The sequence below is a fragment of the Chiloscyllium punctatum genome, chromosome 49 (genome assembly GCF_047496795.1).
Source record: "Chiloscyllium punctatum isolate Juve2018m chromosome 49, sChiPun1.3, whole genome shotgun sequence".
Lineage (NCBI taxonomy): Eukaryota > Metazoa > Chordata > Chondrichthyes > Orectolobiformes > Hemiscylliidae > Chiloscyllium > Chiloscyllium punctatum.
Window position 1 is genome coordinate 57,856,982 of NC_092787.1, and position 24,578 is coordinate 57,881,559.

A 24,578-nucleotide genomic window follows, 5' to 3' on the forward strand; every position below is an offset into this window, starting at 1 on the left:
TTTTAGCTTCCATTGCAATATGTAAAAATAAAATGAGAACTGAGTGTTATTATTAAAGGACATCAGCATGCTGTGTGCAATTTTCCAATAATCCTTCTTCACAATGAAACACTTTCATTGTTTTGTAGTCAATAGACAAAGTCAACACAATTATTTTCCAGAACAATATAGGACAGAAGTCTATTTGCCACGTCACGCCTCTTTGAAAGAACTTCATAATTAATCCCATTCTTCTAGCTCTTTCACCATTGCCTTGCATTATTTTCCACTTCAAGTATATATATATATATACATTCATTTTGAAAGCTACAACTGAATCTGTCCCAACAACTGTTCAGATAATGAGTCCTAGATCATAATAGGAGATGCGAAGGTCCAATGCTACTAGAGCTAAACTATTAATTCAGAAATTCAGCTAATATTCTGGGACCCAGATTTGAATCCCACCACGGCAGATGGTGGAATTTGAATTCATAAAAATTATCTGGAATTAAGAATCTCCTGTTGAACACTAATTGTTGGAAAATTCATCTGGCTTCATTGAAGAAAATCTGCCTTCCTCACCTGTGACTCCAGAGTCACAACAATGTGGTTTGCTCTCAACTGTCCTCTGAAAAGGCCGAGCAAGCCACTCAGTTTTTACAAAATTTCAACAAAGAAACGAAACCAGTTGGACCACCTAGCATTGATTCAGGCACCAGAAATGACAATGGCAAACCCTGCAAAATATTCCTCATTAACATCCAGGGCTAGTTAAACAACAACCTGATAAGACCCAACAGATGTGATCACACATCGACGTACAGCTAGATGGAGTTGCCCTGGGAATCCTCAACATTGATTCTAGATGCTGTGAAGTCTCAGGGTTTCAGATTAAATGTAAGCCAAGAAACCTCCTGCTGGTTACTCCCTACCGTCCTCCCTCGACTGATGAATCAGTACTCCTCCATGTTGAACAACATTTGTAGGAAACACTGAGGTTGGCAAGGGCACAAAATGTGTTCTAGATGGGAGATTTCAATGTCCACCACCAACAGTAGCTCAGAAACAGTACTACTGATCAAGCTGGTTGGGTCTGTCACAGGTGGTGAGGGAATCAACAAGACAGAAAAATATACTTGAGCTCATCCTTACTAACTAAGCAAAAGTGAGGACTGCAGATGCTGGAAATCAGAGTTTAGATCAGAATGGTGCTGGAAAAGCACAGCAGGTCAGGCAGCATCCGAGGAGCAGGAAAATTGACGTTTTGGGCAAAAGTTGAAAAATGCGGTGCTGGAAAAACACAGCAGGCCAGGCAGCATCTGAGGAGCAGGAGAATCGACAAAAGTCCTTCATCAGCCCTTCATCCTGCTCCTTGGATGCTGCCTGACCTGCCATGCTTTTCCAGCACCACTCTGATCTAAACTCATCCTTACCAATCTGCAGGGTGCAGATACATCTGTCCATGACAGAATCAGTAAGATTAATCACTGCACAGTCCTTATGGAGTCAAAGTCCTGGGTTTGTATTAAGAATACCCTCCACCATAATGTGTGGCACTATCACCGTGCTAAATGGGACAGACTTCAAACAGATCTAGCCACTCAAACTGGGCATCCATGAGGCACTATGGGTAATCAACAGCAACAGAATTGTACTCTAGCACGATCTGCAACCTCATGGCCCAGTATAACCCCCATTCAACCATTACCATCAAGCCAAGGGATGAACCCTGGTTCAATGGAGAGTGCAAGAGGGCATGCCAGGAGCAAAACTAGTCATACCTGAAAATGAGGTGTCAACCCGGTGAAACTGCCAAACAGGACTACTTGCAATGTCAAACAGCATAAGCAGAAAGTGACAGACAGAGCTAAGCGAGCCCACAACAAACAGATCAGATCTTAGCTCTGCAGTCCTGCCACATCTTGTTGTAGATAGTGGTGGACAACTAAATGACTCAGTAGTGGAGGAGGCTCCACAAATATCCCCATCCTCAATGCTGAAAGTGCCCAACACATCAGTGCAAAAGATAGGGCTATAGCAAGGCAACAATGTTCAACCAGAAGTGCCGTGCAGTGCCATTGATAATTTATCTTGCCCTCCTCCAGTGGTGCCCAGCAACTCAAGTACCAGTCTCCAGCCAAATTAATTGACTCCACATGGTATCAAGAAATGGCTGAAGTCACTGGATACCTGCAAAGGCTATGGGACCTGACAACATTCTGCTGAAGACTTGTGCTCCAGAACTTGCCACTCTGCTGGTCAAGCTGTTCCAGTACACCACCAGCAACTAGCCACAACGAGGAAAATTGTGCAGGTATGTCCTGCACAAAAAAAGCTTGGCAAATCCATCCCAGCCAATTACCACCTCAAAAGTCTACTCTTGATAATAAGGAAAGTGTTGGAAGTTGTCATGAATAGGTGCTATCAAGCAGCACCTGCCCAGTGATGCCCAGTTTGGCTTCCACCAGAGCCTATCAGAAACTGATGACATCATATCCTTGGTTCAAACATGGATAAAAGAGCTGAATTCCAGAACTGGAATCAATGGGTATCAGGGAAATTCTCTACTGGTTGAAGTCATACCTGGCACATAGAAAGATAGCTGTGGTTGTTGGAGATCAGTCATTTTAGCTCCAGGAAATCTCTGCGGTTGTTCCTCAGGGTAGCTTCCCACACCCAACCATCTTCAGCGGCTTCATCAATGACCTTTCCTTTGTCATTAGGTCAGAAATGGGCATGTTCTCCAATGATTGCACCATTCATGACTCCACAATACTGAACCAGTCCATATTTACATGCGACAACATCTGAACAATATCTAGGCTTGGGTTGACAAGTGGCAAGTAAGATTCATGTCACATAATTACCAGGCGATCACCGTTTCCAATAAGAGACAATCTAACCACTACCCCTTGACATTCAATGGTGTTAGTATAGTGATTGTAAAAAGGTCAGCCAGATGGACATTATAGAATAGGAGTTCCCTGATTGGGGCTGTTAGTCTGGTCCAACCAGGGAGCCCTGGCTGACACATGATTTTGTTCACTCTGAGAGCTGGCTCTAAGGGAGTTCGATCTGTGTCAAAGATTCCCCACATATAAATACAGAGTGACTTGGTGATGGGACACCAGCTTCTGTAGAGTTAGTTCAGTTACCATCACTGAATGCAACACTATCAAAAACCTGGGATTACCATTGACCAGAAACTCAACTGGACTCACCATATAAATACAGTGGCTACAAGAAGAGGTCAGAAGCTAGAAATGTGGCATGCAACTCATCTGCTGACATCCCAAAGCCTGTCCACCATCTACAAGACACAACTCAGGAATGCGATGGAATATTACCCACTTGTCTGGATAGGTGCAATTCCAACAATATTCAAGAAGTTTGATGACATCCAGGGCAAAGCACACCACATCCAAAAGCATCCACTCCCTCCACCACCAGTGCTCAGTTGGAGCAGAGTGTACCATGTACAAGATGCACTGTAGAAATTTACCCAAGATCCTTAGACAGCACAGTCAAAACACACAACTAGCAGGACAAGGGCAGCAGATATGTGAAATCAGCACCACCTATAAGTTCCCCTCCAAGACAGTCACCATTCTGACTTGGAAATACATCACTCCTCATTCACTGTCACTGAGTCAAATTCCTGGAATTCCCTGCCTAACAGCATTGTGGTCTTTCTACAACACATGAACAGCAGCAGTTCAGGAAGACAGTACACCACCACGTTCTCAAGGGCAATTAGGGATGGGCAATAAATGCTGGTCCAGCCACTCATGTCTCTCAAATGTATTTTACAAGTTATTAGCTACAATCGAATAAACTTCTCACTTAGCCTCCAGCACTTTTGTTTTGTAAATTATCTTATTACCTTCCAAAAGGTTTCTTCATGCAGATGAAGATTCACAATAGTCTGAGGTGCCTTGAAACACAATCCTTTAAAGTCCTGGCCTGATCCCATGAAAATTGCATAGCAGTGGGCTATGCCTATGCTCGTGATAGAGCTGGCCAGGTCGTGGGTGCTGGGTGTGGGCTCACGCTGAAAATTGGAATGGTATTTAGGACATGAGAACCAGGTCCCGGCCTCCATTTTTAAAAAGCTCTCAACTCAGTGAAGAAAAAGCACTTTATAACTTCAAAGTTCAAGATGTTTACTATCTGAAAGGATTGAAAACACTGAAAGAAAGGGCACAGACCTAAAAGGTTAATTGTGTTTTGCTCCACTGCTTCATCCAGACTTGCTTGATGTTTCCAGCACTCTTTGTTTTTATTTAGGTCAGGCTTAGGTGCTTAAGGAAAGCAGTTTCTCTCTTTTCTGCACTTTGGATCCTAAAACTTCATCTGTGCCCTTTTCAAAGTATTGCCTGCTTCTGCATGATTTGCTATGGGCATGGACACTGAGGGGATGTCAATGACATCTGCTTGATGGAGGCCTGAGCTACTCATCCTGGAGGCCAGCTCTCTGAGATCATGGCAGGGGGAGGTATGGCAGAATGGATTGTGATGGAAGAAGCTTCCCAACTGCCAGCTTCAGGAAGCAAGAATTTTGAGGAACTTACCTACTTCCCTCTGACTCACCTCAAAGATTGCCCCAACAGGCCAACTTTAAGATGCGCACAGCCTCATTCAGTGGTGAAGAGCATACCCAGAACATGCTCTCACCCACATACTGAGAAATTGGAAACAGGTAACAGTACTGAAAGCACTCTTGTAAGCTTCAGTGAAAATCCCATCAGGCAGACCTTAGGCTTCCATAGAGTGGCTATCACTTGTGTGCTTTTTTCAACAGGCTTATTAACTCATTGACAGTGCCATTGGTAATTTGAATTTTCCAGCCTTGCACTGCACTCCAACCCCTCCTTACTTTCTCATTTGTTATCATATTTGTTATATTAGAGGCTTTCAAGACATTATTAATGTTGATTATTTTTCAGTGTGCGAAACATCACAATCTCACTAACTTAGCAGAACAAAATGTTTCGTTAATCTAATTAATTTCACCTTCTTGTTTTTTGTTCAAACAATAGTTTAGGAAAAAGCATGCTGGGTAACATTTTTAAACAAATGATTATAGAACTGTATCTGTTACTTACTGATAACGCTGCATCTTAAACCGTGTAGAATTTATTACGAATGAATAATAAACGATTTCTTCCACAATAAAGTGAGATTATTTACTCAGTTCATTTCAAAACTCTACTGAAAGAGCTTATGATAAAAGAAGCTGAAAATAATATACCCCCAGCTTTTAATTTTGTCTTTTAAAAATACAGCTCAGTTTCCTTATTATAACCATTTGAGGATCAGAGAACACTATCATGCAGCATCAGGTACTTATTCAGTAATTTCAACAAAATATTTTGTTGTCTTTCTTATTTTTGTATTGCATTCCTCCATTTATTCCATATAACCAAATGTGACTTATTCCTAAATACCTTACTAGCTTTGAAAACCACCAGGAAGATGAAATTGTCCTTTCTATATCAAGTAAAACTGTTAGCTGCAAACAGGTTGGACTTGTATCATTTTCCTAATCAATCCGTTCAGGGATGTTATTACACACCTCTGGAACAGGAGTGCCCAGAGCCCAGGTTTCCTGGCTCAAAGGTAGGGATACCACATTGCACCACGAGATCACAGTTATACTCTGCGTAAAGGGAAAGCGGATCTTCCTCCCCAAAGGAACTGGCCTTTTCTGGTGTAAGCTACATGGGTGCTAATCGTGATTATGTATTTTGCAAACAGTCAATTGCTTGTTCTTAAATATACATATCGGAAGCTCAATTTTAACTCTGTGCAAGTGGTGATTCATGAATAAGTTAACAAATTGCCCATGAAAGGAGGTCGTGACATAGCAGGTCAGGTACCGCCCATAACTGTGCAGAAGAGGGAAATAGATTTTTTTTTCATTACCATCATCTAGGGGTAACCCAGCAAAGAAAATCTGCCTGACTGTTGTCCCTTTACAATCACATAAACTGAACTTCTCAATAGTTTGTTACGCGAATCCTTTCAATTTTTTAAATGCATCTTACCCTAAATCAGTTAGCATGTTCAAGCCAAACTGAATTGTCTTGTCAAACCCATGAACAAAAACATCCACATAATCACACCTTTCTTGTTGCAATTATAAAACTGAAAATTGTTATTGTTCAAAGTCAGTTTTAAGCTATATCACCAGTTCCATGCATAATTCATCACTTGTCAAATCAATAAAGACTCTTATTCTGCTATGCTCTGAATAAGTTGGCCCATTGGGACACTTTAAATATCAACAACTGTTACGATTACTTTGTCTGACATTGTGTCACCAGAAATAAAGATTTCCTTTATTTTGCACAGATCTCTTCTTATTACTAAATAGCCGTGCTTGCATTATTAAAAATACCCACAGGCAACACATTTATTTAAGTTGTAACAGAGTGAACATATTACATAAAAATGCCATTAACAGAATATGTGGACCTCTGATTGTTCAATTTCTAAGTTCACTGCCAAGGGTTTGATTTGCTCACCTATTCACTGAGATCAACTGAGGGGGATATGGCAAGAACATTATCTTTGTTCTGAGTTGGGCTGAGCCACAAAAATCAGACCCTCTTCCAGCTTCTGCTGGTAATTGAGTCCTCTGCTAGAATCTGTGTAAGATACTCAATCAGGACATCTTACGTTGATTGGTAGGTTTCAGCTTTGAGCATAGAGAATTAAATTTTATTACAATAGTGCCACCTCCAAAAATTGGCAAAGAATCTTGCCACAAATGCATTAAAATGATCGTATCAATTTTTAGTCACTGCTGAATAATATTAGCTTTCAATCCTACAGCAATAACAAATAGTATGCTACATCGGCAAAAGCATTAAATGAAGCATCAAACTCATTATTTAACCAATGAGCTGGTGCAGACGATTGATTTATCTCAGGGTTCAGATGATATTCAGCTTAAAAATAAATTTGGTCAGTAGCTTTCATCTGAACTCCAGGACTATTACAGCATTAGTATCACTCCCCTGTAATTATAATACATCCAGAGAATAGATGATGACAGAGTTATTCTATTTGTCTTTCTTCTTACATCAGCAGCTAGTGTCAAGGTACATCTATGATTTCCTCACTCCTTGAAGCTACTGCACAACCACGTTGACACTGAAGAATCAAGCATTCTGATGAATTGATGCAGGTTTATTGAGTGATGTAAAAGCTGTTAAATTTACCTCTCTTGGAGTTAATCCCATGTATTCTGAGTCACAAATGTGGGTCAGAAGATGTTAGTCTTCCATGATATTGTGAAATGGTTGAGGATAACGGGACCTTGATCAGATGGGCCAATGGGCTGAGGAGTGGCAGATTGATTTGGAAAGGCAAGGACTGATTAGGGATAGTCAACATGGCTTTGTCCGTGGGAAATCATGTCTCACAAACTTGATTGAGTTTTTAGAAGAAGCAACAAAGAAGATTGATGAGGGCAGAGTAGTGGATGTGATCTATATGGACTTCAGTAAGGCGTTCGACAAGATTCCTCATGGGAGACTGATTAGCAAAGTTAGATCTCATGGAATACAGGGAGAACTAGCTATTTGGACACAGAACTGGCTCAAAGGTAGAAGACAGAGGATGGTGGTGGAGGGTTGTTTTTCAGACTGGAGGCCTGTGACCAGTGGAGTGCCACAAGGATCAGTGCTGGGTCCTCTACTTTTCGTCATTTGCACAAATGATTTGGATGCGAGCATAAGAGGTACAGTTAGTAAGTTTGCAGATGACACCAAAATTGGAGGTATAGTGGACAGCGAAGAGGGTGACCTCAGATTACAACAGGATCTGTGGCAGCTGGAGTTTAATTCAGATAAATGCGAGGTGTTGCATTTTGGGAAAGCAAATCTTAGCAGGACTTATACACTTAATGGTAAGGTCTTAGGGAGTGTTGCGGAACAAAGAGATCTTGGAGTGCAGGTTCATAGCTCCTTGAAAGTGGAGTCGCAGGTTGATAGGATAGTCAAGAAGGCATTTGGTATGCTTTCCTTTATTGGTCAGAGTATTGAGTACAGGGGTTGGGAGGTCATGTTGCGGCTGTACAGGACATTGGTTAGGCCACTGTTGGAATATTGCGTGCAATTCTAGTCGCCTTCCTATCGGAAAGATGTGAAACTTGAAAGGGTTCAGAAAAGATTTACAAGGATGTTGCCAGGGTTGGAGGATTTGAGCTATAGGGAGAGGCTGAATAGGCTGGGGCTGGTTTCCCTGGAGCGTCAGAGGCTGAGGGGTGACTTTATAGAGGTTTACAAAATTATGAGGGGCATGGATAGGATAAATAGACAAAGGCTTTTCTCTAGGGTTGGGGAGTCCAGAACTAGAGGGCATAGGTTTAGGGTGAGAGGGGAAAGATATAAAAGAGACCTAAGGGGCAACTTTTTCACGCAGAGGGTGGTATGTGTATGGAATGAGCTGCCAGAGGATGTGGTGGAGGCTGGTACAATTGCAACATTTAAGAGGCATTTGGATGGGTATATGAATAGGAAGGGTTTGGAGGGATATGGGCCGGGTGGGATATCTGGTCGGCATGGACAGGTTGGACTGAACAGTTTGTTTCCATGCTGTACATCTCTATGACTCTATGAATGACAGTAAATGGGCAGTCTAATTTACAATGAGTTCCAACTTTGCATTCAACAACAAAAACATTAAGATAAAGAGTCACCATTGCCCTTCAGTCAAAGACCAATTTCACTACATGAGCTGCTTGGATGCTTCTCACAAAATTTTCAAGAAGAGATGTAATCTTCAGTTTCTTTGGTCATCACATTATTGCTGCTGAAGGAGCCTTTTTGCAATGCGTCTTGTATGTACTATTGAGTGTTGGTGGCAGAGGGATTGAATGCTTTTGAACATGGTGCCAATCAAGTGGGTTGCACAGTCCTGGACGGTGTCAAGTTTCTTGAGTGCTGTAGCAGTTGCATTCACCCAGACAAATGGACAGTATTTCATCATTCCTGATTTGTGCCTTGTAGATGGTAGACAGCTTTTGTGAAGTCAGGTGGTGAGTTATTGGGATTCTTGGCTTCTGACTCGAAATGTAACCACAGTATTTATATGGCCAGTCCAGTTCAATGACAAACCTTAGGATGTTTATAGTGAGGGGATTCAGTGATATTAATGCCACTGAAGGTCAAGAGGCAATGATTAGACTCTTTCTTGGAGGTAATCATCGCCTGGAACTTGTGTGGCATGAATGTAACTTGCCACCTGTTCTTCAAACTTGGAGATTGTTCAGAATTTGCTGTATTTGCACATAGACTGCTTCAGTATCTGAGGAATTGTGAATGTTTTAATCATGAGTGAACATCCTCACTCCTGATTTTATTGTGGAGTGAAGGTCTTTGATGAAGTAGCTGAGGATCGGTGGACCTTGGACATTTCCCTGAGAAATGCGAACACTACCCTGAGACCCAAATGGCAAGTGGCATTCACGCTATACATTACCAACATTGAATACCTCACCATCAACAGCCTAGGGTTTACTATTTACCAAACATTGAACTGGGGGAACGAGCCGTATAACTAGACTCCATATTCCTAATGAAGGGCTTATGCCCAAAACATTGACTTTCCTGCACCTCGGATACTGTGTGACCTACTGTGCTTTTCACGCGCCACGCTTTTCAACTCTGACTTACCAACATCTGCAGTCCTCACTTTCTCCTGTATAACTAGACTAGCCATGTACACCATGCATGTTTCCAACTGCGCAAAATGTAAGATTGCGATGACTAATTTTCACATAGTTATTCTGATTATGGTAGCATCATAAACAACAAATGTATATACTGACAATTTAGAGTTCTTTCTGGTTTGAAGTTAAGGTAGCTGTTGGTGAGCTTTGACTTCAGGATTTAATATTTTAACACATAGCTTTAATTTATCTTAGTGTAGTGCACTCGCAGTTTGTTAGAATCTGCCAGGGGCTTCAATCAATACTGTTAGTTATTAGGCAATGCATGGACATGGTTTGGATGATTGGACTTTCCTTTTTTGCCTGTCTCTTGTTCCCCCTCTGTTAGAAATGGCTTCAGGCTACTGATAACTATAGAATACAGGTAAAGACTGCAGTGAAATGAGACAAAGTAGGAACTTTTCCAACAGCACTGATTTAACGAGATAGAAGTCAGCAGAAAAATCTGATGCAGTAGCCACAGTATACATTTATAGATCTAATTCAAGTAGAAAAAAATTGTTCCAAAGAACTTTGCAAGAATACAAGTAGATAAAAATCAGTACCAACTCCAAGGAAATTTAAGGAGGGGTAACATTGTGAATGTGGTTGAGAGAAGTACAGAAATTGTAAGCAGATCAGCCTGAAGTTGGTAGTGGGGAAATTGCTAGAGCCTATTAGAAAAGATTTAATAACAGAGCGCTTGAAAACCAGTGTTGGAATCAGACAGAGTTAGGATGGACTTACAAAAGGGAAGTCATGCCTGACAAATCTCCTGGAATTCTTCAAGGATGTAATGAGCAGAGTTGATAAGGGGAAGCCAGTGGATGTGGTTTATTTGCACTTTCAGAAGACTTTTGATAAAGATCCCACATAAGAAAATAGCATGTTAAAATTAAAGCTCATTGGGGATAGTGTACTGACATGGATAGAGAAATGATTGGCAGTCAGGAAACCAAGAGTAGGAATACACAAGTCTTTATCTGAGAGGTAGGCAGCAACCAGTGGGGTCCCGCAGGACCCCAGCTATCCACAATATATATAAATAATTTAGTTGAGGGAACTACATGTGATACCGCCATGTTTGCAGACAACATAAAGCTGGGAGAGAGGGTGAACTGTGAGGAGGATGTAGCTATGCTTCAGTGTGATTTAGACAAGTTGAGTGAATGGCAAATCAGAGCAGATGAAGTGTAACATGCATAAATGCGAGATTATCAACTGGGTAGCAAAAACAGCAAGGCAGATTTACTATATAAATGAAGTTAGATTGGGAAAGGGGTAAGTGCAATGAAACTTCTGTCTCCTTGTACACCAGTCACTGAAAGTAAGCATGCAGACAGTGAGGAAGACAATTTGTATGTTGACCTTCATAGCAAAGGGATTTAAATATAAGAGCATGGGTGCATTGTTGCAACTACACAGGGCCTTGGTAAGACCAAACCTGCAGTATTGTATGCAATTTTGATCTCCTTATCTGACCATGGAGGGAGGATGACAAAGGTTTGCCAGACTGATTCCTGGGATGGCAGGATTGACGTATGAAGAGAGTTTAGATCAGTTAGGACTGTACTTAATGGGGTTTAGAAGAATGAGTGGGGATCTCATGTAAAATTCCATCAGGACAGAAGGAAGGATGTTCCTGGTGACCCAGGGGGCCAGAACCAGGAGTCATAATCTCAGGATGCAGGGTAGGCCATTTATGACTGTGATGAGGAGAGTGGTGAACCCGTGTTTTGATGGCAAAACACTGAATATTTTCAAGAATAAGTTAGATATTGATCTTAGGATAAAATGTGGGGAGAAAGTGGAAACAAGACATTAAGTTGGATGATGAGCCATGATCATATTGAACAGCAGAGCAGGCCTATAGCTTTGAATAGACTGTTGCTGCTCCGATTTTCTATGTTTCTATGTTTGAATGCACTAGTCAGATCACAGCTTGAATACTGTGAACAGTTCTGAAGCTCTTAATGAAAGACATTGAAGGTAGCCCATTGAAGATTCACTGGGCTAATACTAGACATAGAAGTGCTGTCTTATGAGGAGAGGTTGAGCCTGTACTCATTGAAATTTAGAAGAATGAGAGGTGACCTTATTTAAACATGCAAGATTCTTAGGAGACTTGAAAAGGTTGCTTCCCCTTATGGGACAGTCTGGAACCAGAGGGCATAATCTCAGAGTAAAGGATCTTCCATTCAAGACAGAGATGACGTAGAACTTCTTCTGTCAGTGGGTTTGTGGAATTTGTTACCACAGAGGGCTATCAAGGTTGGATCATTAAGTGTATTCAAGGCTGAGATAGACTGGTTTCTAATCAGTAAGGGAATCAAGGGTTATAGGGAAAAGTGAGGAAAGTGAAGTTGAGGATTATCAGATCAGCCATGATCTTATTGAATGGGTTTGATGGGCTGAATGGCCTACTTCCCATCCCACGTCTTATAATCTGATGGTCTTTTGATTTCAAGGAAGATCACACAAAGGAGAATAGAAGGAGGTAAAAGGACTGAGAGATTTGATGATGATATTCGAGTGTTTTGGAACCAGAAAGACAATGGCACATGGAAAATTGGAGTGGGTATCCTTGTTCACTGCTATATGCAAAAGTTGTAGCTCTTTACATGTGCGTGGTGCCAAATTCAATGACTATTAGGTACCTTCTATGTAAAACTGAAAAGGAGGTCATATTCTTTCAAATCATGAGAGACATGGATAGGGTACATAGACAAGATCTTTTCCCTGGGATGGGGGAGTCCAGAACTAGAGGGTCTCAGTTTACAGTGAGAGGGGAAAGATTTGAAAGGGACCTAAAGGGCAACGTTTTCATGCAGAAGGTGGTGCATGTAGGAATGAGCTGCAAAAAGAAGTGGTGGAGGCTGGTACAGTTATAACATTTAAAAGGCATCTGGATGGGTATATGAATAGGAAGGATTTAGAGTGATATGGGCCAAGTGCTGGCAAATGGGAGTAGATTAGGTTAGGATATCTGGTCAGCATGGACAAATTGGACTGAAGGGTCTGTTTCCATGCTGTACTTCTCTATGATTCTATGACTGTATCTGAGATTGGAAAAGAACAAGTTGTCATTAAATTAAACTCCATCATGAAAGACATCTTGAGTAAAACTTTAAAGTAAAGCAGCTATGCATAACAATGCTTAAAACATGATGGTTTGAAGCAAACAACATCAGAATCCTCAGCCATTTAAAAGGTGTAAGTCTCCCACAGAAAATACTACTTGAAATGTATAAAATGTTACTCTGCAGTTAAAAAAAATTCCTTTAGATTTTCTTGACTTTATTTTCTGAACCTTGATCACTTTGGGTGAAGCTTTTTTATCTTAGTAACAGTCAAAATTTCACATCAATATTGCTTTTAAGATATATAGATTCACATTGGAATTTAACTTTCTTTGCATGTAATATTTTACTTTAAGTTAGCCTTTGATTGACACAATTTTTTATAGCTTTGCTTTCCTTTAGAACTTTTATTTTTATATAACACATTTATTATAGATGTCAAGATAATAACTACTTCATTGTACTGCTGGGTAACAATGTCATGTTGAGTAATATGTCATGTGAAGATTTAGATACTGTCCAAAAGAATAAATATTTCACCATTGGATACTGCATTTCTCTGAAATACCTGTAAAACCTGAAGAGTACCAGCAATTTTAAATGTCCATTTGCTGATCTCTTCTTAAGTAATAAATAGTATTTGAAATGACACAAAACTGCCTTCACACTACACTGGGCAATGCTCAAGGTGATGGACCTGCTTTACTGACATACTGAACTGTTAGGACATTCAGCATAATTGAAGGTGACAATGATACTTCGAATTGTGTTTGAGCTGACGGGAAGCAGATGCGAACCATATAACAATAAACAATATTTATTTCCCCGCAAGGTATTCATTTATATTCTTGTTTACAAGCGTTATTTTAAAAATTGAAACACACAGAAGGCTGCTCAAAGCACAGGGGGAGAAAGTAAGAGTTGGACAAACCTATTGATTTACATGCATAATGGTCACTATGGCGATGGAAATTGAAATTTTGCCCAAGAAACAGAGGCATAATCTTTTCTGACCAGTTGACTAGGAGTTGTAAATTAAGTTCTGTCAGTTGACTTGGTGGAATTGCACAGCACATGTTACAGATATTTGAATTTGACACCTAATTTGTAAAGCTGGGTTGCTAATGAAGTCACCACGCTGGTGCAGGAGAGGAACGCCTGTATATTGTCAAAATAGTCCTAAGAATCTGTGTGCAGCTCCTCACCAGGACCTTCTAATGTTCCTCACATCAACTGTTTACATATTATATTAAACGCCTCTGGAGTGGGGGGAGTTGAACCAAAGTACCCTAGCTCAGAGGTAGGGACACTACCACAAGAACCCTGTCGAACACCTTCTATTCACAATGATGATGGTGTCCAATTAACCAGTAAAAACTACATTATGTGAGCAGGCAGTTAGCTAACAAGCAGTGGATTTGGTTTTAAAACATAAACATATTTGATGAAAATACATGGTTCTAAATTCACTGGAGATGCAGAACATAATATTTGATTTCACTGAAGACTACAAGACTATAAGATATAGGAGCAGAATTAGACCATTCAGCCCATCAAATCTGTTCTGCCTTATATAAACCTATCTCAAGTGTGATCCTTCAATTATGGGATCGCTTAGCTCTGGTTAATACATATTTCCACTGTTTAGCCTATTTCATAGGTTCATCCCAAATTGACACATCTGTTTTGATTTATGTTTTGGTGCACTTCCTCACTCTTGATTGCACTAAGGTTGATCTCACGGCTTGATGGTCATTGTGGATATACTGGACTATGGATATACAGATTGCGGTTGAACACAATTCTGCGGCTGATAATGGCCGACAACACACATTGGAGGCCCAGGTTTGAGTTGCTAGATATGTTTGGAATGCATCCTATTTAGCACAGTGATAATGGTCGAGTCAAAACGTGTTGCGCTGGAAAAGCTCAGCAGGTCAGACAGCGTCTAAGGAGCAGGAGAGTTGACATTTTGGGCACAAGCTCCTCATGAGGAATTGCCATGCAACATGACTGATAGTATCCTAAATGTGTAGATCGGCTTGGCCTCTACAAGGACTGTGTGTGATATCATGCATCCACAGCAGATACATTGATGAGGATGAGGCCACATGGGTTTTTCCCTTGTTGGATTCCTCACCACTTGGTGCAAATACAGTCCAGAAACAATGTAATTTAGTACTGAGCCAGCTCAATCAGTACTGGTGCTACTGAATTACTCTTAGTAATGGACATTGAATTGCCCCACTCAAAGGGTATTCTGTGCTCATGCCACCTTGGAATTTCTTACAAGTGGCATTGTAAGAGGATTACTAATTCATCAGTTAAGTGGTTGGGGAGTGGGGGGGTCAGTGCAGTAGTTGGTAATTAATTGGAGTATGTTTCCTTTCCTTCCTTCATTTGATGTGATGTCATGAGACTTCATAGGGTGTAGAGTCAATGTTGAAAGTTCCCAGGGTAATCCCCTCCCTGACTGTGTATCACTGTGCCACCACCTCTGCTAAGTATGTACTGCAAGTGGGATGGCACATATAGGGATGCTGATGTTGTTGTCTGGGACATTAATTGTAAGGTATGATTGCGTGGGTATGAGTGTGTCAGGCTATTGTTTGACTTGACTACATGACAGCTCTCCTGATTTTGACATCAGCCCCCCCCCCCCCCCCCCCCCACCAGAAGTTGATAAGAAGAACTTTGTAAAATTAACAAGGTTGTTTTCATTTCCAGTGCTTAGGTGGGTGGTCCATCCAGTTTCATTTCTTTTTTAGATTCAGCAGCAGTTTGATACATTTGATTGAGATGCTAAGGCATTTCAGAGTGCAGTTAAGAGTCAACCACATTGCCATGAACTTGGATTCACATATAGGCCAAACCACATAAAGATGGCAGATTTCCCTTCCTGAAGGACATTAGCAAACCAGATGTTTTCTTAAACAAGAATCAACAATGATTGACATTAGACTAGCAATTAGGCTTTTTTTTTCAGATTATATTGAATTCAAATTTCACCAACTGTCATGGTGGAACTCAAACCCATCTTCCAGAATGTCAGCCTGGGGCTCTGGATTACCAGTCCAATGATATTTCCAATATGCCACTGTGTACTCTAAAGTCTCTTACCTGTGAGCTTTAGGAAACTTTTTGAAAGGTGTTGGATAAATACAAGGTGGTTTTGCCAAAATCATGAATCACTTCCATAGCTTCTCCATGGCCATGAACTATTTCCTTATAAGATGCACAAAACTGTACGCAACATTACACGTCATAAAATAAATAATTTATCTCAGTTTGGCATTACCTCTTTGCTTCATAAAACTTAGGTATTGCATTAAAGATTTGGATTTTGTTGTAGTAATAATGGTGAAACTATCAGTGGCTCTTCTGAAGTCAAGTATTGTCCACAAACTCTACTTTTATATTGCCTGCAAGTGTTGATCATGTGGATGAATTGCTGATCAGATAATACGTAGAACACAGATCCAAGCACTGCTTATGATACCACTGTTTGACTGTTTATATCTCTTCAATCCAAAAAAATCCATTAATCATATTTTATTTTGTGCTCTTTTACTCACTTCCTACCTAGGCTTTAATATCATATTTGTGATTTCATCGAGACAACAAAATTTCCTTTGTCATAAACTCTGTGATGTCCATAAAGGATTCTTATTATTCTCTTTTTTGATATGATTTGCCATTTATCATTCCTTGATGGATTTCCTTAACTAACATTTTTTTTCTCCAAGTATGAAGTTTACCTCTATTTTATTCTCTGAAAGTTTACTCACCATTTTTATGAGTTAAAAAAAATTCAGTGTTTAAAAGTATTAACATTCCCAATATGGAAAATATTTAAAATTCACTACACATCTAGGTGTGATAGTATAACAGTTAGTCTGAAAGCTGCTGATAAAAATATTGTTTTGAATTCATACCTTAAAGCCGGCTACAAATAAAATGGACTTTGCTTCATAATGAGATGGGATGAGTATCTCTGTTTACAAAGCTGTATGTAACTTACTCATAGCATTGGCCTTGAAAACGTACTCCTTTTATTTTCAGCTGCTGTCAGTAGCAGGCACCAATTGATCATTCTCAGTTTGCCATAGTTCACTAAAATGTTCTCTCATTGGCAATGTTCCCTCTAAACTGTGCACCTCACCGTTACTCCTTGATTTCCCTCAAGGTTCTGTGCACACCAATGCATCACCCCAGAAGTCCATCCACTGAAAACACTCATATTCGATGTGAGTATTGTTCACTGGCACTGTTATATGGCAGAAAACAGGCATTTGATAGCAGCAAGCATGTCAGAGCTAAGATACGTTTGTAATATATTGAGAACAGGTGCATTTAGGCACACAGTGGCTAAGTGGTTAGCGCTGCTGCTTCACAGTGCCAGGGAACTGGGTTCAATTCTAGCCTCAGGCAACTGTATGGAGTTTGCACACTCTCCCCATGTCTGCGTGCATGGGTTTCCTCCCACAGTCCAAAGATGTGCAGGTTAGGTGGATTAGCTGTGCTAAATTGTCCATTGTATCCAGGTGGATTATCTATGGGAAAAGCAGTGTTTATAGGTAAAGGGTGGGTCTGGGTGGGATGCTGTTCAGAGGGTCAGTGTGGACTTGTGGGGCTGAATGGCCTGCTTCTACACTCTAGGGATTCTATGATCACATATGATAATGAGAGGGTGCCATATATCATAATGTAGTAGTGATTATCCATAATCATGTAGCAGGAATTGTAAAGGAGAAATGGAATAATGTGTGAACAAGGTGCATGTAACACTGCTCTCCATAAGTTCCATGGTGTAAGTAAAACTTTCCAGAAACCTCAAACAAGCACCAGTCACTCTTAGGTAAGAGGAAACTAGCACAGTTTTTATTCTTGCTGTGACTGAGCTTCTGCTTCATCACACTGCCCTTGAGAGTCAGAGGCAATAGCAAACCCTCACAAAAGCAAGCTGCCAAGAAAACAGTTCAAACTGAAGAATCAGCTGACAATGAGCCAAGGACAAGACTTGGTAAAGAACACAGAAGACACATTACATAATGAAGCCAACGGAATGACCACAGACCCTATCTCGAAGGAAAGCTGGGATCAAACCCTCTACTCCATTTACTTTGTGGCAATATTGCACCTCACCTCCAGCAAATTACCTGGCAGCATAGAGATCATTCACAGAACAGATGGGAAACTGTTCAACTTATGCTGCCTTTAAAATGACTCTAACGTTAGTCATTAAGCTCCAGTATGCAGATGATACTGGTGTGTGCACTGATTCAGAAACTGAGCTCCGGGTCATTGTCAACTACTTCTTCAAAGCATATGATGAAATGAGCTTTCACTGTAGGAGTACCTTCACCCGGCAGACTATAAAGGTACATGAAAGTAGCTCACCATAATCTTCCCAAGACAAGTAAATGCTGGCCTTGTCAGCATTGTCATTATCACATAGATACATAAGAATACTCTGCACTTCTGAAGTTGCCCCAATATATCATTGCAACTTTTAATACAAGATTGTAATATCCTACTCATAAACAAAATAAAACAGTAAAACTTGAGAATGATACATACCAGTCTGATGTGTTTTGCATATTTCAAAATGGAGCTCCAGTACCACCGATGCTTTCATTTATTTCTAAGTATTACTGATTTTTGTTTTAAAGTATTGTTTCTGTTTTCCCTCTGGGTGAGTAAAGAAATGCTTGTGTAACCCTTCACTTAAATTGCACTTCTTGTACTTGACAATTTTTAATAGACTGTCACAACACTTTTAGGAAGATTTCAAGTTCAAGTGAGTCCATGGGAACTCTTTTGAATTATGCCCACTGCATCACATAGCAACCAAAAGAAAAAGAGACAATGAATACACTCAGACACTTACAGTGTATTTTCCTTGCGTGGGTGTCATGTTATTCAGATATTGTAACAGGATTCTCCTTATAAATAAATAACACTGTTCATGATGTAATATTGTCTCACAATTGTTCCAAACCTCCAATAATTCATTTTGACAAGTCGATTCTTTTTAATGTAGGAAGAATATCAATAATTTCATTGAGTGAACTTTATAATAGAAATTAAAATGAAGCATGCACCAAAATAATTAAACACTAAATCATGAGTAGATTTTTTTAGAAAACATTCAGTCCTTTAAAAGCTGGTAGACAGTTCTTTTATACCATATACTTGTAATACTGCAACTATATTGCGCATCCACTGTGGGTACATACCATTCCATTCATCATAACAGTGACAGAACATATACTTTTCTAAAAGCAATGACTTGCATTCAAAGTTATGACATTGTTACATCAAGATTTGACTAAGCCAATGTGATCTTACTGGCCTTTCACATTTTACCTTTCACATGCTTTCAGTCACCCAAACCTCTACTTTCCCCATCATCATTATTCTAAGTCCCATTCACTCAGCATCCATATGCACATTGAACTGAGTAATATTAACTCTTGTCAACCAACACTGTGATTTTAAAATTGTCTTTAATGTTTTCAAATTCTTAAACTGCCTTGCCCCTGCTTATCTCCAGATCACAGTCCTCATAGATATTTACAATCCTCTAATTCTGGCCTCTTTGACACCATACATTTTAATTGCTCTTCTGTTGGTGACTGTGCTTTAAATTACCTTGTTCTTAATCTCTGGAATTCCCTCTCTAGATCTCTCTACCTCTCTGTCCTCCTCTAAGATGCTCCTTAAATTCTGGATCATTGGCCTGCTTCATAATAAAACAATCAAAGCAGTTCACAAAAGCATTATTTTAAGGACACAATATAAATGTAAGTTGTTATATAGCACATTAGCATAGTAAAACTTTGCAAGACACTTCACAGGAATGTTATCCACAAAGTTTGACTACAAAACAAATAAGTAGAGATCTAAAGCGAAAGTTGTACACATGTCCACATGCTTGGTCACAGGGATACATTTTAATGCATGTCTTAAAGAAGGAATGAAACAAAGCAGCACAAAAATACAAGAAGAAACTCCAGAGCTTATGGCTGAGGCAGCAAAAGGAATTGCCAGCATTGTAGGAGTAAGAAAATCAGCATGTACAAGGGGTCAGATTGGATGAAGCAAAAATCATGGAGGTTTGTTGGGCTGGGTAGAAGGTTATAAGAAATGTTAAGTCTGAGGTGATGGAAGCTTTTGGAAATAAGGATAAGAATTTTAAGACCAAGAAATTTCCAGGCCTGCAGTTTAGTGAGTAGAGTGAATTCAATATAGAATTAAATACTGACAATTTTACCTCACAATTTCTAAATGTAAAATAACCATTCTTCTGTCTGTTTTCACAGGCAAGTATGACTGCAAAGAAAATCAAGAATGTAGCACCCTAGGTTTTCTGGTATACTGAGGAAACTCTGAATAATACATACAGTTCTTCTCTCTCCATATCATTCACCTACTCCCAAACTAAATTACAATGCATGGTGGCTCAATGGTTAGCACTGCAGCCTCACAGTGCTAGGGATATGGGTTCAACTCCAGCTTGGGCAACTGTCTATGTGGAGTTTGCGTGTTTTCCCTGTGTCTGTGTGGGTTTCCTCTGGTTTCTTCCCACAATCCAAATATGTGCAGGTTAGGTGAATTGGCCATGCTGCAGCCTGGACATTGACAGGATGCAGAGATGGGCTGAGAGGTGGCAGATGGAGTTCAACCTGGATAAATGTGAGATGATACATTTTGGAAGATCGAATTTGAAAGCTGAATACAGGATTAAGGATAGGATTCTTAGCAGTGTGGAGGAACAGAGGGATCTTGGTGTGCAGGTACATAGATCCCTTAAAATGGCCACCCAAGTGGACAGGGTTGTTAAGAAAGCATATGGTGTTTTGGCTTTCATTAACAGGGGATTGAGTTTAAGAGTCATGAGATTTTGTTGCAGCTCTATAAAATTTTGGTTAGACTGCACTTGGAATACTGCGTTCAGTTCTGGTCGCCCTATTATAGAAAAGATGTGGATGCTTTGGAGAGGGTTCAGAGGAGGTTTACCAGGATGCTGCCTGGACTGGAGGGCTTATCTTATGAAGAGAGGTTGACTGAGCTTAGTCTTTTATCATTGGAGAAAAGGAGGAGGAGAGGGGACCTAATTAAGGTATACAAGATAATGAGAGCATAGATAGAGTCGATAACCAGAGACTATTTCCCAGGGCAGAAATGGCTAACATGAGGGGTCATAGTTTTAAGCTGGTTGGAGGAAAGTATAGAGGGGATGTCAGAGGCGGGTTCTTTACACAGAGAGTTGTGAGAGCATGGAATGTACTGCCAGCAGCAGTTGTGGAAGCAAGGTCATTGGGGACTTTAAGAGACTGCTAGACATGCATATGGTCACAAAAATTTGAGGGTGCATACATGAGGATCAATGGTCGGCACAACATCATAGGCTGAAGGGCCTGTCCTGTGCTGTACTGTTCTATGTTCTATGTTCTACATTGCCCATGCAGTTCAGGGGTGTGTAGGTTAGGTGCATTAGTTAGGGGGAATGGATCTGGGTGGGTTACTGTTTGGAGGGTTGGTGTGGACTTGTTGGGCTGAAGGGCCTGTTTCCACACTGTAGGGATTCTATGAAATGTTATTTGGAACCATAACTGGTGCTTCCTCGATTCTATCCACACCTAATGATCAGTTACTATAGCTTTCCAAGGCCATGTTTGGAGAAGGTCTTAGCTTTGGAATAATTCAGGAATCATCGCACAAAGCTTGGAAGTGTCATAACTCATTACTTCCATCTTGAATATTGTCAAGGCTTACACCAATAAAAAAAATCACAAGAACTATGTTTATAACGTATATGAGGAAACTGAGCATAACATATCCAAGTTTGCTGACAATACATTAGATAGCAAGCGGTGAATAAGATTCAAAGAGACGGCAGAGGAACGTAGCCAAAGTAGGTGAGTGGCAAGCACATTGCAGATAGAACATAATATGGTGAAGTTAACCAATTTGAGTGAATCAAAAATGAAAGCCAAATGTATATTAAGTGGTGAAATACTGAGACATGTTCAGTGAACTGTGTGGCATTGTACAGGAATTACAGAAATGAACAGTCAGTTGTTCCTCGTGGCTTAACAATCAGGTTCAGCATAACTGAACCCAATTCAACCCAACACTCATTCAAGTCAGTTCACACAATCTGGTATAGTTCCCTGGAGCCATAACCAAAAGTACTCTAATTACGGTCAATGGTGATTCCAGCCAATTTAAAACATGCTAGTAATCAATACTGGGACATTTCTGATTATTTGGCCCAGTAATATTTGTGGAGTCTATTACTTATATTAAAAAAACCCTGTTTTTAGGGCACAGGTCTTCTTCATTACTCCATGTGTGCTGCCTAGAAAGGCAAAAAGTGCACAAGGTAATTGAGCATCTTAAGCTGCTGACATGCCACAAATGTCATTCCTGCTATTTGATGTAAATTTCCAACTGCCATTTCTCCAAGCACAGCAGTTATGTAAAAGATTTATTGGCAACACATGATGCACATTACAGTTAGTGCCAGCACAAGGGTGTACCTGTTATTATCATATTTCAGTACAATACACAAATGGAATGCTCTCACTGCAATAAATTTTGGTGACTGTACAAACCCTTTTACCAAGTAAAATCAAGAAAGCATCTGCAGATTAATAGCAAAGGGTCAAAAGAGGAAGATCAATAATTTTTCAATAGCAATTTGAGTAAGCAGGTAATATAGACAACTGTAGAAGAGATGAAACAAAAACAGAAATTGTTAGAGAAATTCAGCTGGTCTAGCAACGTCTATGGAGAGAATGTTTTTTTTTTCAGCAGAATGGTCACCAGACCTGAAACATTAACTCTGCTTTCTTTCCACAAATGTTGCCAGACCTGCAGAAAACACATTTGTTTTTGTTTCAGACTTCCAGCACCCACAGTTCTTTGTTTTGTTATATCTGAGATGAACTGATTTTCAAGACATCTAATGTCTGCAAAGTTGTTTCAAAAATGCCTTGCGATGACAATGCCATTCAGCTGTTGATTGATTTCTTCAATTAATATCTACATAAACACTATAATCACTAAAAGATTTACCTGTTACACAGGTATTTTAAGATTACACAGCAATGGCACCCCTCCAAAACCTTCGGAATACACTGTTGTGGTTCTGTTCACCGAGCTGGGAATTTGTCTTGCACGTTTGTCAGAATCAAGATGCAGGAAGGTGTGAATATGATGCAATGCTTGATAATTTCCCCATGCAAATACCAGACAGTAACAGAAATTAAAAGATGGTCATCTTTTGCATTGCTGGCTACTATTTAGGTGAATGCCAACAAATATTGCTAAATGTTATCTCTCTAGTCACCCATACCATATGTGATGCTTTCTGAACTTCCCTTTTCTGTTTCTCCTAATGTTCAAACAATATCAGAACCTTCTTTTTCTTTCACCCTAGCTGTACTCAAACTAAGGGTCTTTACATTATCTTCACCTCAAAGCTTTCCATTCCCTTTGGCACAAAACCATTGTACCCCTTACTTCTAGCAATCCTTTACTCCCCTTATAGCAAAACAACCTCTTTTTAACATACTTTATCTTAATTTTAGTTTGCAACATCAAAAGAGAACAAAGCAAATATCCTAAAAGCAAAAGTCTCAACTTGCATTTCTTTTAACATTTCAGGCTTTTCCCAGCAGATTGGATGTTTTTATGTTTAAGATATAAACATTTCTAAAGGTTTAAGAGAATCTTTAAAACTATCTTTTTTAGCTTATTGACTGGTAAGCAAATGATATATAAAAATGGATGATACATAGTTTTGCATCACAGTATAAATAGAAAAACATATTATGAAACAAAATTATTAGGCATTCATTTTAATTGCCTGTGGCTGTATATCAAGTGTATGAGTGACTTGGTGCTTATGAACAGCTTAATAACAACTATAATGAAGGGATTGATTTTTTGCCCTCTAGCATAATATTATGGTCATTAACAGAACTGATAGCTGGATTGTTATTCAAGGTCAGGTTTTACAAGATTGGTTATGAATTCTTTAATTTATCTAGTCTGGTTGAACAAAAAGACTTACAATTTCTGTTTGCACCTGGTCATGCAGTATGTTTCAAAATTCAAAACATCATGAATTGTTGGTGATTTCAATGACTGTAGTTTAGTAAACAACATCCCCATGTCCTTCTATGACAGCAACGGCTCACAAATGGCCAAGTGATCAAAAACCATTTAATCCAATCTCCAACAGGTTCTTGAGAAAGGAATATCAGTCAGGACACCAAAATAGAATACTGCATTCACTACTGGTCTCCTTGCTAGTAAAAATGTTATGAAACTTGAGAAGGCTCAAAAAAGATTTCTAATTATGTTGCCAGGGTTAGAGGGTTTGAGCCACTAGGAGAGGCTGAATAGGCTAGGGCTGTTTTCCCTGGAGAATCAGACGCTGATGGGTAACCTTATAGAAGTTTATAAAATAATAAGGGACATGAATAGGGTAAATAGACAAGGTCTTTTCTCCAGGGTGGAGAAGTCCAAAACTAGAGGACATAGGTTTAAGGTGAGAGGGAAAAGATTTAAACGGACCCTAAGAGCAACTTTTTCATGCAGAAGGTGGTGCGTTTATAGAATGAGCTGACCAAAAAGGTTGTGGAGGCTGGAACAATTAAAACATTTAAAAGGCATCTGGATGGATATATGAATAGGAAGGGTTTAGAAGGTTATTGGTTAAATGCCTCACAGCACCAGAGACCTGGGTTCAATTCCAGTCTCACGTAACTGTCTGTATGGAG

General features: G+C 39.8%; 1 protein-coding gene across 2 annotated transcripts in view; it reads right to left on the minus strand.

Annotated features, from left to right (window-relative positions):
- Positions 1-24,578, minus strand: part of LOC140469212 (probable voltage-dependent N-type calcium channel subunit alpha-1B) — a 624,066-nt gene that overhangs the window by 339,078 nt on the left and 260,410 nt on the right. The window lies entirely within an intron of this gene.